Source organism: Saccopteryx leptura, chromosome 9 (genome assembly GCF_036850995.1).
Source record: "Saccopteryx leptura isolate mSacLep1 chromosome 9, mSacLep1_pri_phased_curated, whole genome shotgun sequence".
In the NCBI taxonomy this organism is placed as follows: domain Eukaryota; kingdom Metazoa; phylum Chordata; class Mammalia; order Chiroptera; family Emballonuridae; genus Saccopteryx; species Saccopteryx leptura.
In genome coordinates, this window is record NC_089511.1 from 42,372,727 (window position 1) to 42,390,006 (window position 17,280).

General features: G+C 40.4%; 1 pseudogene; it reads right to left on the reverse strand.

Moving 5' to 3' along the window:
• Positions 1 to 688: 688 nt before the first annotated feature.
• On the reverse strand, positions 689 to 7,841 carry LOC136381478 (small ribosomal subunit protein uS5 pseudogene; annotated as a pseudogene).
• Between the last annotated feature and the right edge of the window lie 9,439 nt (positions 7,842 to 17,280).

Sequence of the window (17,280 nt, forward strand, 5' to 3'; positions counted from 1 at the left end):
CAGTGTTTTCTCTAGGGATGGAGAGTGGGAAGAACATAACGGAAAAGAGGGGCCAGGGGCTTAATCTGTATCTATAATATTTTATTTCTAAAAAAGAAGAATCTGCCCTGGCCAGTTGGCTCAGCGGTAGAGCGTCGGCCTAGCGTGCGGAGGACCCGGGTTCGATTCCCAGCCAGGGCACACAGGAGAAGAGCCCATTTGCTTCTCCACCCCTCCGCCGCGCCTTCCTCTCTGTCTCTCTCTTCCCCTCTCGCAGCCAAGGCTCCATTGGAGCAAAGATGGCCCGGGCGCTGGGGATGGCTCTGTGGCCTCTGCCCCAGGCGCTAGAGTGGCTCTGGTCGCAACATGGCGACGCCCAGGATGGGCAGAGCATCGCCCCCTGGTGGGCAGAGCGTAGCCCCTGGTGGGTGTGCCGGGTGGATCCCGGTCGGGCGCATGCGGGAGTCTGTCTGACTGTCTCTCCCTGTTTCCAGCTTCAGAAAAATGCAAAAAAAAAAAAAAAAAAAAAAAAAAAAAAAGCAAAAAAAAAAAAAAAAAGAAGAATCTGATGTAAATATAGGAAAATGTTTACCTCTGTTAAATCTGGATATTACCCAGGGGTCTGTTAGACTCTTTTTCTTGTACAGTCTGTGGATTTGAAAGCTTTTTTAAAAACAGGCTCAATTTACTTTATTTTTCTTGTATAAAATTATGTGGTGGCCACAGCTGGAACCTTGGGTCCTCTGCACAGAACTCTGTTGTTGGTCTTTACAAGGTGGTCAGTGAATTCCTGATAGCGAGACTTTGTGAACAGTCTCTTTCCAGAGGTCAGGGGTGAGATAGCGGTAGGTACTGGCGATGGCCTCAAAGGTGGCCTTGGCCAGGTTGGCCAGAGACGCAGTGCAGCCCCTGGCTGAGATAAAGCAGTTGTTGATACTGTACTGGCCATCATTGACAGCTTCTTGGGCACAGGGGCTGAGACAATGCCAGTGCCCCTGGGGGCAAGGATGAGGTACACCAGCACAGAGCCACAGCAGCTGGTCACCTTGCAAGGGGCAGTGTGGAGTTTTCCAGTCTTGTTCCTCCCGTAGCCTCCCTGCACAGGTAAAATAGAGAGCTTGGCCAGGATAATGGATGACAGTGGCTACTTCCTTGGAGCACTTGAACCAGGTCCTCTGGCCAGCGCAGGTCTGCTTTTTTAAGGAGTATAATCTTCAAAACCTCCATCTTGAGAGATGCCTCCAGGAAAAAGTTGGTGATCTCAGATTCTCTGATGGACAGGGAGAAGAGACAGATTTCCTCCAGGGATTTGATTTTCATGACCTTGACCAAGTGGTCCAACTTATTGATGGGGATCCACTCCTTGTCCTTACCTCTGAGAGCTCCATAGCCTCAACCCAGCCTGACCCCAATCATGACCTTGGCCCTGGGTGCTGCTGCCAAATCCTTCCCTGAAGCAGCCACAGCCTCCCATTCCAGGACCCCTGGAACTCTGGGCCTTCCTGTAGTGCCAGTGTCAACTGTCACTTGGTGTTTCATCGGAGAAGAAGCAGATTTGAAACCTTTATCTAAATAAATTAAGAAATTTAAAGTTTTTAAAAAGTAGGAGAGACTATTCTGGTTGGTCTGTGGAGGGTGGAGCTGAGGAGGAAATTGAGGCTGGGGCAGGGGACTGGGGCAGGTGATGACAGGGCTGAAGCAAGGCAGGGAGTAAGTGGGAGAGATGCTGGGCCAACTGGAGGAAACTTATCCACAGGCTAGAACCTTTCCAGAAAGGGAAGTGGTGTTCGCATTGGGACAGTACCTCCCTTCCACTTCTGGGTATTATTCCTGCTGTGCCCCTTACCTCAATTACCCTTAATCCTTATCTTCAATAGCTACCTCCTCCTCAGATGTGCCCTCCCAGGGAAGTCTTCTCTGTCCCCTCCCCACCAATTTGTTGGATTACCTCCTCTGGACTCTCAAAGCTAAAACTCTTTTTGGATTATAAATGTCTGAAAATCCAACTCAAAGTAGTTTTTTTCCCCTTATAAATCAAGAAATATCTTGGCTCACATGGTTTAAAAAAAATGGATTTAGCTTTACCAAGCAGTGGCACAGTGGACAGAGCGAATAGAGTATCACAGAGGACCCAGGTTTGAAAACTCGAGGTCGTTGGCTTGAGCACAAGCTCATCCAGCTTGAATGCGGGGTTGCTGGCTTGAGCATGGGATCATAGTCATGACCCTATGGTCACTGGTTTAAGCCCAAAGGTGACTGGCTTGAGCAAGGGGTCATTGGCTCTGCTGTAGCCCCAGTCAAGCCACATATGAGAAAGCAATCAATGAACAACTAAGGTGTCGCAACGAAGATTTTATGCTTCTCATCTCTTTCCCTTCCTGCCTATCTGTCCCTGTCTATCCCTCTCTTTGTCTCTCTTTCTCACAAAAAAAAAAAAAAAAAAGATTCAGGTGAGGTGTGATCCTGCAACTCGAAGAAGGGAGGTATAACAAGCAACACCTCTTAGGTTTGAATCATGATCCTGGCTCCACCACTCACAGGCTGGATAGCCTTGGGCAAATCTCTCAATTTCTCTGGCTTTAGTTTTCTTATTTATGAATTAGTGACAATAACAATGCCTATTTTTTCAGTCTTGTTGTGGTATTTAAATGAGATAATGCGCATAAGCTCTTTGAACAGTGCTTGAACACAATTGACTGTTCAGAGTCTATCATGATGATGATGATGGTGATGTTGTGAGGACCCAGTTTCCTGTTTCTCTACTTTCTACCTTTTGCTTCCTTGGCTCCTTCATTATCTTGGCAAACCCAGGCTCTTTCTGCAGGATTGCAAACTGGCTTACCCTGCACCTTCTGAGGTGTGGGAAAAAGATGTGGTTTTAGAAGCTACCACCCAAAAGGTAGGCTGCTTCTTTTTACTACAGGGGTCGGGAAACTTTTTGGCTGAGAGAGCCATGAACGCCCATATTTTAAAATGTAATTCTGTGAGAGCCATACAACGACCCGTGTGCATTATGCATTTTCCAATAATAATTTGGTGTTGTCCCGGAGGACAGCTGTGATTGGCTCCAGCCACCTGCAACCATGAACGTGAGCTGTAGGAAATGAATGGATTGTAATACATAAGAATGTTTCATATTTTTAACATTATTATTATTTTTTATTAAAGACTTGTCTGCGAGCCAGATGTGGCTCTTTTGATAGCCATCAAAAGAGCCACATCTGGCTCGCAAGCCATAGGTTCCCAACCCCTGCTTTACTACAAGCTTCCAGAAACCATTTATTTAAGTCTCATTGGCTCAGGAAGTTTCACATGCCCACTGTTAAACCAATCTTTGAGCCAGAATATGGCTCCCAAACCTTATAATGATTGCTATGCTGTACCTTGCCAGTTTATGTCTCATCCCGTTCCCTGGGTCAGACAAGAAAAGGTCTGAACTTTCAGCTTCTGATGTCATGAGACTAATTCTGTCCAATGGACTGAGAGCAAAAGTGTATGGCACTTTAGGGCCAAAGCTCAATTGTTACAATCCTCCCCCTGACCCCCGTCCCATCCCCTCCCCCACCCTTTACTGAGGTATAACTGCCAAATAAAACTTGTATTTAGCCTGACCAGGCGGTGGCGCAGTGGAAAGAGCGTCAGACTGGGATGCAGAGGACCCAGGTTTGAGACCCCGAGGTCATCAGCTTGAGTGCGGGCTCATCTGGTTTGAGTAAAAGCCCACCAGCTTGGACCCAAGGTCGCTGGCTCCACCAAGGGGCTACTTGGTCTGCTGAAGGCCCGCGGTCAAGGCACATATGAGAAAGCAATCAATGAATAACTAAGGTGTTGCAACGCGCAATGAAAAACTAATGATTGATGCTTCTCATCTCTCTCCGTTCCTGTCTGTCTGTCCCTGTCTCACTCTCTGTCTCTGTAAAAAAACCAAAAAAACCCCTGTAATATATTTAAAGTGCACAACATGGTGATTTGACACATGTATACATTGTGAAATTATTCCACAATCTCATTAATTAACACATCCATCTCCTTACATTGTTACTTTTAAAAAAGATTTTGGTGAGAATGCTTAAGATATATTCAGCATATTTTAGTATACAATACAGTATTGTTAATCATATTCACCATGTTTAACATTAGCTCTTCAAACCTTCTTTATAACTGAAAGGTAGTACCTTTTTATCAGCTTGCCCTCATTCTTCCCACCCCCTGCCCCTGGCAACCACCATTCTACATTCTGTTTCTATGACTCCACATATTAGTGATATCGCACAATATTTGTCTTTCTCTGACTTACTTCACTTAGCATAATACCCTTAAGGTCTATCTATGTTGCTAAAATGGCAGGATTTCATTTTTCTCATTGCTGAATAATATCCCTTTATGTATATATTCCACATCTTTTTTATTCATTTGTCTGTTTTCAGACACTTAGATTGTTTTCAGATCTTGGCTAGTGTGAGTAATGCTGCAGTGATCACAGGAGTGCAGATACCTCTTTGAGACAGTGATTTTAATTCCTTTGGCTATATACCCAGAAGTGGGATTGTTAGATCGTAGAATACTTCTATTTTTAATTTTTTGAGGAACTTCCATAGTGTACCAATTTACATCCCACCAACAGTGCACAAGGGTTCACTTTCAGGCCTAGGCTTTTAAGAAGAAAGTATGCTTTCTTTTTTTTTTTTTTTTAATTTTTTTTAAAATTCATTTTAGAGAGGAGAGTGAAAGAGAGAGAGAGAAACAGAGAGAGAAGGTGGGGAGGAGCTGGAAGCATCAACTCCCATATGTGCCTTGACCAGGCAAGCCCAGGGTTTCGAACCGGCGACCTCAGCATTTCCAGGTCGATGCTTTATCCACTGCGCCACCACAGGTCAGGCGAAAGTATGCTTTCTTCACTCTCTTCTGCCTGGACTCTGAGCGCTTAGCAGACGGTGTACTCGCCAAGTGAAAGAAGCCTGGACTCCTGACTTAACATGTGGATCATCAGAAATGCCCACATTGATAGGTTCTGTGAGTGAGAAACTATTTTGTGAGCTCCTGATTTGGTGAAGTTTGTTACAGCTACTAGTAAGACCTTAAACAATATACCTTCTAGATCTCATTGCCCCCTACCAGTGAGTGTATCAAACTATCAGTGGTTGTGGAGTAGGACCTGGGTTTTGGTATCTCCAGTGTTTCATGGACTGATCCTTTGGTCTATACCCTATTTGACAGAACTCTAATAATGATCATTCACTTGGATGTAATGGCAATGACAAATCCCTGTAAGCACTTCTGCCAGCTCCTTCACTAATCTTGTTGCAGACAATGCATTAACAGCGGGGGACCAGTACTGGCACTGTGTTAGTTTATGGCCTTGTCTTTTTTTTTTTTTTTTTCCTCCATAGTATTTTCCATTCTCTATCATTATCTTGCTTATTTAGAGGTCTATTTGTTTATGCTTTTCTTTTTTTAAGGTTTTTTTTTAGATTTTATTAATTTTTATAGAGAAAGAGAGAGAGAGAGAGATAGAGAGAGAGAGAGAGAGAGAGAGAGAGAGAAGGGGAGAGGAGCAGAAAGAATCAACTCCCATATGTACCTTGATCAGGCAAGCCTGGGGTTTCAAATCGGCGACCTCATTGTTCCAGGTGCTTTATCCACTGCACTACCACAGGTGAGACTATTTTTGGTTTTCTTCCCAACTAGAGTGTAGGCTCCATCAGAAAGGGGTCTTATTTATTTTTCTCTGCTTTGTTTCTGGTTCCTAGTGTAGTGCCTGGCACATCGTAGGTGTTCAGAAAGTATACATTTGTTGAATGATAAATAAATCATGAACTTGATGGCTGGGGGGCGGGGTAGAGAGGAGACAATCCATACCTGTTATAGAAGCTCTCTACAATCAGAACATGAACCAGCCTGACCAGGCGGCGACATAGTGGATACAGCATCGACCTGGGACACTGAGGACCCATGTTCGAAACCTTGAGGTCGCCGGCTTGAGTGCAGGATCACCAGCATGAGCGTGGAGTCTCTGGCTTGAGTGTAGGATCAGAGACATGACCCCATGGTTGCTGGATTGAGCCCAAAGGTTGCTGGCTTGAAGCCCCCCAGTCAAGGCACATATGAGAAAGCAATCAATGAACAACTAAGGTGCCACAAGTTGATGCTTCTCATCTCTCTCCCTTCCTGTCTGTCCCTTTCTCTTGCTCACTTAATTAATAAAATAAAAATAATAAAAGAACATGAGCATTCTAACCACATCACTGACAGCTGCTTGACCTCTCAGCTTGCTGGTAGACCCTAAGCACCCAGATTAGGTCTGGCTTTTACAGTGCATCTCTCTTAGTTTCCCCCACTAGGAATTAGACTGCTCTGGACTGTCAGTGTCTGGTGATGTGTTTTTCTTTTCATTCTGGTTTATAAGTTCTGTGGAAATGAGGTTGGGACTTAAGTGCTGACTGCTGTGTCCCCAGAGTCAGGCAGCACAGTCAAGGCCCTTGGTTAATATAAATAGATTTGTGGCATAAATACATAAATATTGGCGAGAGGGGAGGTTGCCCTGGAGAGAAGGTGCCCCACTCTATCTCCCATGGGCACCATCCCTTGGCAGGGTCCCAGGGTTGATCTGGAGCTCTGGTCCAATGGGTGGCCTGAGCTACCACTTCCTTCCCCATCAAACACCTCAAATTGCAGTCTCAGACTGGCAACATTTGACATTCCAGACATGGAAGAGCAGGAGTCCATTTGGCCCAACTAGATGATACTTAGAGCCAAGGTCAGTGACACAGTTGTATGTATTTGTTGGTTTGGTTATGAACTGAAGAGGATATTATCGAGAAAATAAGTCCATTATGTAGAAAATCAAAAGGATGAGCATGATGAGGCTTCCCATAACAATTCCCAAGACTGCAATGTAGAAGACTTGGTGGGAGGTCTCAGCTGCCAAGATTCGTTCATTCCATTTGTTGTTGTGTCTTGTCTGATTTGAAGGGAGAGGTAGAACAGGAATAGATGGGCTTAAAAGGGTTATTGTATAGAGGTAATCCACGGAACTATATAGACATAGGGTGGGGACCTGAACCCACAGGAATGAAACAAGGAAGAATTTGAGTTAAGGTTATGGCCAGGATGAAGAAGGAGGAAAGGGTGAGAATTGGTATGACTTAGATTCCCACCTGGATAGAGAAGATCAAGGCTACAGTGCCTACGGGAAAACACAAGAGGAAGGCCAAAATTGACAGGCACATGTAATCTTTGGGGGGCTTGTCAGGCAAAATTTCAAATGCCTGAGGGCAGAGAGTGAATTATGGCTCAGTATGGTTTCTGGACTCCCCCCTCCCCTCTGATCATATATCTTTTCACACTAACATCTCTCCTTGGCTCCTGTAAATTCTTCATTTCAAACTCTAACTGACTCTATCTAACTCACACCATACCAACTCCAACCTCTCCCTATCCCCTTTAATATCTCCTTGTCTCTTAGAACAACTAGCCCTACCTACTCCATGCTCTAATCCTTCTCTGTTCCTTGTAACCTTTTCTCCTATAACCTCTTCTCTGACTTCTATAACTGCCTGCAGACCCTTAAAGCAGTGGTCCCCAACCTTTTTTGGGCCACGGACCGGTTTAATGTCAGAAAATATTTTCACGGACGGGCCTTTAGAGTGGGACTGATAAATGTATCACGTGAATGAGACAAGCATCAAGAGTGAGTCTTAGACGGATGTAACAGGGAATCTGGTCATTTAAAAAAAAATAAAACATCGTTCAGACTTAAATATAAATAAAATGGAAATAATGTAATTTATGTATGTAATAATGTTATTTATTCTTTCTCTGTGGACTGGTACCAAATGGCCCATGGACCAGTACCGGTCCATGGCCCGGGGGTTGGGGACCACTGCCTTAAAGCATGTCTTTCTTGGCCCCATCTTTCCCCCCAAATCCCCTTCTGACTCTAATGACTCACTTGTCTTCCCTGAAACTTCAACTAATCCACTATTACACTTTGTTCCTATAACTGCCTCATTGTCACCCAAGCAACCATGTCTTTGACCCTATAAAATATTCTACTAAGATGATCCTCACTCAACACGTTCAGTCTCACTTTTCATCATTGTCCCTTATAAAAACTCTCATCCTATAAAAATTCTAATGTCATCAATAGCTCTCTGCTTGTCCCATTTATAATATCCCTCACTTTGTCCCTATGAATCTGTATGGTCTTGCTATGATCCATAAACTGCTCCCTCCCCTCACATAAACTTTCACTAGGCTCCTCTAAGACCTTCTTTGAGCATCTATGAACTCTAAGTCCTTCTCATGTCACTCATAGCCTTTTTTTTGTTTGTTTCTTTCCTCCTCCAAGACCTTCTCTCTACCTCTTCTGACCTTTGAGCTCCTTCTAGGTCCAATTTATTACAGCTTCCTTGTTTTTCTAAAGCTGTGCTCCCTCTAAACAGTTATCTTACAAGTTAACACCCTCTGGGCCCGCTTATGAAGCCCTCCTTGCCCCTTATTCTCCTTCTGACTCCTTCCCACCTGTCCCCCCCACCCCGTAAATTCCCTCCCTGCCCGCCTCAAACACCCCCCATTAGGGTATCTGGCTCTGGCTACATGCAGCCTCTCCCTCACTCCAATCCCGCTGGAGATTGCCATGGAGACCATGCAGGCCCCTCCTCCTATCCTGGCTTTCTAGTTCTATTGGCTGATTGGAGATTGTCTGTGACAGGAGGAAGACAGTAATACTCCTCTGGCTGCTGATTGGTCCTTCCAGCTCTCTTGGGTGATTGATCAATCCTGAGAGTTGTTTCTGTTACAGTTTAGTTTTGAGGGTCATTTATATATTTTGGATATAGTTTTTTTTTTGGGGGGGGGGTCAGATATGTGATTTGTACATATTTTTATTTGTCTGTAGCTTATCTTTTAATTTTCTAACTGTTTGCAGAATAAAAGTTTTAAAATGTTTATGGAATCTACATTATTATTTTTTTCTTTTAAGGATGTGCTTTTGGTGTCATGTCTAAGAACTCTTTGTTTAACCCAGGGTCACTAAATTTTTTTTCCTATGTTTTCTTCCAAATTTTGATTATTTATTTATTTGTGACAGAGAGAAAGAGACAGAGGGACAGATAGGAACAGACAGACAAGAAGGTAGAGAGATGAGAAGCATCAATTCTTCATTGCGGCACCTTAGTCTCCTTAGTTGTTCATTGATTGCTTTCTCATGTATGCCTTGACAGGGGTGGGGGGGTGAGGGGGTGGGGAGTAGGGGTTGGGGGCATGGGGGGAGGCTACAGCAGGGCAAGTGACCCCTTGCTGAAGCCAGCAACCTTGAGCTCAAACCAGCGACCATGGGGTCGTGTCTATGATACCACGCTCAAGCCAGTGACCTGGCACTCAAGCTGGTAAGCCCGTGCTCAAGCTGGGGACCTCAAGGTTTCGAAACTGGGTCCTCTGTGTCCCAGTCTGATACTCTATCCACTGCGCCACCGCCTAGTCAGGCTAGCTTATGTATTTAGATCTGTGATCAGTTTTTTTTCATATGGCTTTCCACTGAATTTAACATCACTACAGAAATAACTATTTTTTCTCCAATAAACTGTCTTTGGACTTTAAAAAAAAATAAATTGGTCATATTTATGTGGTTTCTTTCAGCAGTTCATATTCTTTTGTTCTGTTGGTATACGTGTATATCTGTTTGCTAAAAACACACTGTCTCCTTAATATAGCTTTATGATGATTCTTAAAGTTGGGTAGTGTGAGTACATCATCTTCATTTTTTTCTCAAAATTGTTTTGATTTGCTTATCTAGATCAACAAATTTTGTTGGTATTTTCATAGGAGTTGCATTAGAATTACATATAAATTTGTGAGAGATGTTGAGCCTTCCAATTCATGACGGTTGGATGGTTCTCCATTTTTTTTTAGGTCTTCATTCATTTCTGTCACCCAGCAGCTATAGTTTAAACCAGGGGTCCCAAACTACGGCCTGCGGGCTGCATGCAGCCCCCTGAGGCCATTTATCTGGCCCCCGCCGCACTTCTGGAAGGGGCACCTCTTTCATTGGTGGTCAGTGAGAGAAGCACAGGATGCAGGTGCATCCTGTGCTCCTGGAGTACTGTATGTGGTGGCGCCACAAAGCTCAGCGTTGCTCACGTACAGTACTACTTCTGGTGACGCAAGACTAACGCGTCACGGCTCTGGAAGTGCATCATAACACTTGTTACGGCTAGCAGTGACAAATATGGAACCGGACATTGACCATCTCATTAGCCAAAAGCAGGACCATAGTTCTCATTGAAATACTGGTCAGTTTGTTGATTTAAATTTACTTGTTCTTTATTTTAAATATTGTATTTGTTCCCGTTTTGTTTTTTTACTTTAAAATAAGATATGTGCAGTGTGCATAGGGATTTGTTCATAGTCTTTTTTATAGTCCGGCCCTCCAACAGTCTGAGGGACAGTGAACTGGCCCCCTGTGTAAAAAGTTTGGGGACCCCTGGTTTAAACATAATAGTTCACACACAAAATATTTTAGATTTATACTCACCTACTTGATTTTTGGGGAGCTATTGAAATGCTATTTTAAAAAATTGGCCAAACATATAAAAAATGTTCAATGTCACTAATATCAGAGAAACACATATTAAAACCACAATGAGATACCACCTCACACCTATCAGAATGGCGCTCATTAACAAATCAACACACAATAAGTGCTGGAGAGGGTGTGGAGGAAAGGGAACCCTCCTGCACTGCTGGTGGAAATGCAGACTTGTGTAGCCACTGTGGAGAACAGTATGGAATTTCCTCAAAAAATTAAAAATGAAACTGCCTTTTGACCCAGCTATCCCACTTTTAGGAATATATTTTAAGAATACAAAATCACTGATTCAAAAGAAAATATGCACTCTCATGTTTATTGCAGCATTGTTTACAGTAGCCAGGATTTGGAAACAGCCCAAGTGTCTGTCAGCGGATGAGTGAATTAAAAGCTGTGGTACATATACACAATGGAATACTACACAGCTGTGAAAAAGAAGAAAATCTTACCTTTTGTGATGGCATGGATGGGCCCAGAGATTATAATGCTAAGTAAAATAAGCCAGGCAGAGAAAGACAGCATTATTATTGAAAAGACTTTCTCTATTGTATGTTTTTGGCTTCTTTATTGAAAATTGGTTGCCAATAGATGTGTGGGTTTATTTCTAGGGGTCTTAATTCTGTCCCATTGGTCTGTGTATCTATTTATCTGATACCATTATACTGTTTTGATTATTGTATGCTTGTAGTACAATTGTATAATTTGATGTTGGGAGTGTGATAGCTCCAACTTTGCCCCTTTTTCTCAGGATTGCTTTGACTATTTGGGGTCTTATGTGGTTCTATAAAAATTTGACGATTTTTTGTTCTATTTTTTTAAAGTGTCACTGGGATTTTGATAGAAATTGCATTAAATTTGTATATTACTTTAGGTAATATGGCCCTTTTAACTATACTGATCCTGCCAACCCATGAACATGGAATATCTTTCCATTTCTTTGTGACTACTTCTATTTATTTAAACAATGTCTTATAGTTTTTATTGTATAGGTCCCTCACATCCTTTAAGTTTATACCTAGGTATTTTCTTATCCTTTTTGTTGCAATTGCAAATTGAATTGTTTCTTAATTTCTTTTTCTGATAGTCTATTGTTAGTACATAAGACTGCAACAGGTTTTTGTATGTTGATTTTATAACATGCAACTTTATTGTATTTGTTTATTGTTTCCAGTAGGTTTTTGATGGAGTTTTTAGGGTTTTTTATCTATAGACTCATATCATCTGTAAAAAGTGTTTTACTTCTTCATTCCTTATTTGAATGCCTTTAAAATTTTTAAATTAAATATATTGAGGTGACATTGATTAATAAAATTACATAAGTTTCAAGTGTAAATTTTTATAATACATCACCTGTATACTGCATTGTATGTTCACCACCCAAAGTCAGATCTCCTTCCATCATCATATATTTGACCCCCTTGACTCTTTACTACTTCTTCCTCAGTTCCTTTTCTTTCTAATAACCATCATATTTTTGTGTCTATGAGTTTCTATTTGTCTTATTTGTTCCTCTGTTGCTTTTACTTTTAAATCCCACATATGAGTGAAGTCATATAGTTTTTTATTTTTTCTAACTTATTTCATTTAGCATGATGTTTTAAGATCCATCCATGTTGTCTCAAATGGCAGTATTTAATCTTTCTTATGGCTGAATAGTATTTTATTGTATATATGTACCACATGTTCTTTATTCAATCACCCATTGAAGGATACTTCCATGTCTTGGTCACTGTGAATAATGCTGCAATGAATATAGCAGTACATACATCTTTACAAATAAATGTTTTCAAACCTTGGAGGTAGATACCTAGGGGAAAGATTGATGGTAACTCTCTTCCATTGGGATTTTTTTATTTTTTATTTTTCTGAAGCTGGAAACGGGGAGACAGTCAGACAGACTCCCGCATGCGCCTGACCGGGATCCACCCAGCATGCCCACCAGGAGGCGATGCTCTGCCCATCTGGGCGTTGCTCTGTTGCAATCAGAGTGATTCTAGAGCCTGAGACAGAGGCCATAGAGCTATCCTCAGCCAGCGCCCGGGCCAACTTTGCTCCAATGGAGCCTTGGCTGCAGGAGGGGAAGAGAGAGATAGAGAGGAAGGAGAGGGGGAGGAGTGGAGAAGCAGATGGGCGCTTCTCCTGTGTGCCCTGGCTGGGAATCGAACCTGGGACTTCTGCACGCCAGGCCGACGCTCTACCACTGCCATTGGGATTTTTTCCCCCAGTGTTTAAGCAGAATGAGCAGTTTATTAAGCAAAGCTATGCACTTGGCACAAAGCACTTGTGACAAACTCAGCTAGCCCGAGTGCCGCTATTGGGATTTCGATAGGAATTGCATTAAATCTGTATATTACTTTCAGTAATATGGCCATTTTAACTATATTGATTCTTTAAATCCATGAATATGGAATACCTTTTCTTATCTCTGTGACTTTTTAATTTATTTTAATAGTGTCTTATAGTTTTCAGAATATAGATCCTTCACATTCCTTTTAAGATTTTTTTAGGTGTTCTATTTTTTGTGTTGTAATTGTAAATTTTTTTTCATTTCTTTTTCTGAAATTTCATTGTTAGTATATAGGAATGCAATGATTTTTGTACATTGACTTTGTGTCTTGCAACTTTATTGTATTTATTAATTGTTTTTAACAGTGTTTTGATGGTGTCTTTAGGATGTTCTATATAAAGAATCATGTCATCTTCAAAATGACAATTTTACTTCTTTTTAATTTTTATTTATTTATTGATTTTAGAGAGAAAGGAAAGAGAGAGAGAAACATCGATTTGTTGTTCCACTTATTTATGCATTTATTGGTTGTTTCTTGCATGTGCCCTAACTGGGGATCTAATGTGCAACTGTGGCACATGGGGATGATGCTCTAACCCACAGAACTACCTGGCCAGGGCACAGTTTTACTTCTTCATTCCCAACTTAGATGCCCTTTATTATTATTTTTTTCTTGCCTGGTTGCTCTGGCTAAGATTTCCAGTACTATGTTAAAATATAGTGGTGAGAGTGGGTAATCTTGTCTTTTTTTTTCTTGTCAGGGGAAAGAACTAAGGCAGTCCTCTACTAACACGAATTATGCAGTCAAGTTTCCCACATTTGGGGAACTCGTGGGGGTCAGCACACCTGAAGTTCAGTGGGTCAGCCTTGCTCTGAGAAAACCACTTTCATGATCATGTTCAGGAACCCCTTTCATTCCTGATTTAGAGGAAAAGCTTGCAGTTTTTCACTATTGAGTATGATATATATATTTAAAAAAATTTTTTTTTAAATAAAAAGAAAAAAAAGATAAAAAAGAATAAAAAAAAGAAAGAAAAAAACAAACAAGAAAAACAATTAAAAAAAAGAAAAAAAATTAAAAAAAAATTTTTTTGAGAGAGCGAGAGGGAGGAAGGGAGGGAGAAGAAAGAGAGAGAGACAGAAAGGGATGTGTGCCCAGTAACTAAAAATTTCAGCCATACTTACTGGAATTGCTACCAAGGCAATCATTGCTAAGAACAGATTAGTAGCATTTTGTTCTTTTCCAGTAGCTTGTAGCATCTTTTTACCCTCAAAGGTCAGCTTTTTAAGTTGACCCCAACTTGGTATTTTAGCCTTCTCAGTATGAGACAGCAGTACCTGTAAGGTTCTTCTTCTGAGGTTCTATGCTTCCATCTTGGCAATGAGAGGATATGGAGAGGATCTATTGCTCTTGCTCATGTTGTTAGTTTAATTCAGTGGGCAGGAATCCAAAGGACTTCACCGGATTTTGAAATGATACAAGCAAACCCTCTTCCCCATTGTTGCACTACACCAGGTACCCATTGATCCAATTCATTTTTATAATGCACAGGTTGATTAATCTTAGAACTATTTTTTTTTGTCCAATGTCTGTCTGCAGCAGTCAAATTATCCTCTCCTGTATCAGTATATTTAAGAAATTTAAAGTAAATAAAGCTTTGTGTAATATAATTCTAGGGGATAATTTTCTTCCTTCTCCCTCTTTTTGTTTAAGTAACATAGTTTTCAGAGTGCGATTACTGTGCTCAATAATTGCCTGTCCTTGTGGATTATATGGAATTCCAGTGGTATGTTTAATATTCCAAAATGCTAAGAATTGTTGAAACTTAGCAAATATATAGGCAGGACCATTGTCAGTTTAAATTGCTTTAGGAATGCCCATAATATTAAAAGCTTCTTATATCGATATGTTCATTCAACATTTTATAAGATGTTGAATGACACAGTCAGACTTTTCTCCAGGCAAAGGTGTGGCCCATTGAAAGGAAGAATAGGTATTAATAGAACAATGTACATAAGATAGTTTTCCAAAGGAAGAAATATGAGTTACATCTATTTGCCACAGTTCATTACTGTGCTATCCTTTAGGATTTATTCCTCCTGGTAATGGAGGAGTATTTATAATACTGCACTGAGGATATTTTCTAACAATATTTTGAGCCTCTTGCATGGTTATCTTAAATTTTTGCTTTAAACCTTTTCAATTTGTATGAGTCTCTGCATGAAATTTAGCAGCTATTTTTACAGATCCAATAAGTAATTGATCAATTTTAGTATTTGCATTAGACATAGGGCCTGGTCAAGCTGTATGAAAATGAATGTGAGTTATATAGATAGGCGAATAAAAGTTGTAACTCTTGAAACAATTTGTGTAATTTGGAACCATAATTTGAAATGTAAACAGTTTTTATAAGTTTAACTGTATGTTCTACATATTGTGAATCAGTAACAATGTTAGTAGGGCAAGGAAAATCATTAAGAAGTAATAATACAGCAGATAACTCTGCTTTTTGAACTGATGTATATGGAGTTTTCATAACTTTTGTCACCAATCCAGTATACCCAGCTATACCTAATTTATCTGCATCAGTATAAAAAGTAGACACCTTTTGAATTGGCTGAGCCAATACTTTAGTCAGTAAAATCCATTGTGTTCTTTTTAAACATTGAATTCTTTTATCTGTAGGATACCGATTGTTCATGGTACCAAAAGATTAGCTAACACAATTTGCCAATCAATATTTAATTTACAGTTGTCTGAAATATGATTACTTGTTAAGGGTACAATGATTTTATTGGGATAATTTCCAGTCAGTTGTCTTATATTGTCTACTTTTAGTAATTAAAGTACACATTTTCTATAAGTAGGTACATGATTTCTTAGTCTTATGTGGAAGAAATTGCCATTCTAATATCTTGTTTTTAGCCATATCATGCCAGAAGAAGAATATTCTGAGGGAAAAATAATTAATTGGATAGGTTGGTGTGTATTATTAATTCGATCTAAATTAGCAGTATGCGTAATTTTTTTGATAAGTGATAGCTCTTGTTTTGCCATTTCTGTTAACTCTCTAGGACTGTTTAAATCAGAATCTCCTTAAAATATTAAATAAATTCATTAGTGCATAAGTAGAAATTCCTAGGGAGGGTCTCAACCAATTAATATCACCCAATAATTTTAGAAAGTCATTTCAGGTTTTTAAGAAGTCAGTTCATAAATTGACTTTTTGAGGAATAATTATTTGATTTTCAATTATATGCCCTAAATACTTAAAGGACAAGATGTTTAAATTTTGTCTTCAGCTATGATTAAACTGTATTGATTCAAGGTTTCAGAAGCATCTTTAAGGATGACTGAAAGTTCAGCATTATTCCCACAAGCTGTCAATATGTCATCCATATAATGGATTAGCAAAGATTAAGGATATTTTTGATAGATTTTTTTCTAAAGGTTTATTTACATAATTTTGACCCAATGTCAGGCTGTTCAACATTCCTTGTGGAAGCACTTTCCATTGATATCTTTTGGTAGGAGATACATTATTTAATGATGAAATAGTAAAAGTAAATTTTTCTCTATTTTCTGATTGTAAAGAAATAGTAAAAAAACAGTCTTTTCAATCTATAATAATTATTGACCATTTTTCTGGAATCATGCTTGGTTGAGGAAGATCTGGTTGTAAGGGCCTCATGAGTTGAATTACTGAATTAACTTGATGAAGATCAGTAAATATTCTTCATTTTCCATAGTTTTTCTTTGTTGGAGGAAAGCCAAAGCACCCAGTGACTTTCTGTTCCTATCCTGAGAAAGTGAAGGTCAAGACCAAGCATACATGACTGAAGGCAGTCGCATCCAGGGAAGGCCTCAAGGATGTGGTGCTTGGCCCTGCTGGAGCTTTCTGCTGGTCAGGAATTAGACAGCAGATGGTGTGGTGTTATGTCTCAGAAAGGGCAAGAGCAATCTAATCAGTTTTGCAAAACTAAATGATAAAATTGTACACTGTATTCTGCTTGTTAGTTTCTCATGCATGATGTCATGTTTCTGCTTAATAAATTGGATAACTGATCTCTCTAAGGTAGCTCAATCCAGGAGAGATTGGGGTCCTCCACTTGCAGTATTGTTGCTGCCTCATTTCTTTGTGGCTCGTCTTCATGAAACCCTGAATACAACAACAAATGGTGCCTGAACAGGGGACATGAGGAGGAAATAAGTCTTTGAGACTGCTTTTGGTTTTCAGCCCAAAGGAACCAGAGGGATTCGTGCGGACAGGTAAGTCCCTACTCTGGGATAGTGGAGCAATGGGGAATTCCCCATCAAGTGACTACCAAGCCTATGACTATTCGCAGTTGCTTAAGAGGTTGTTACATAGTTCCAAAGTCAAAGCTAAGAGAGAAACTTTAGAGGAACTATGGTATCTAGTTAGAA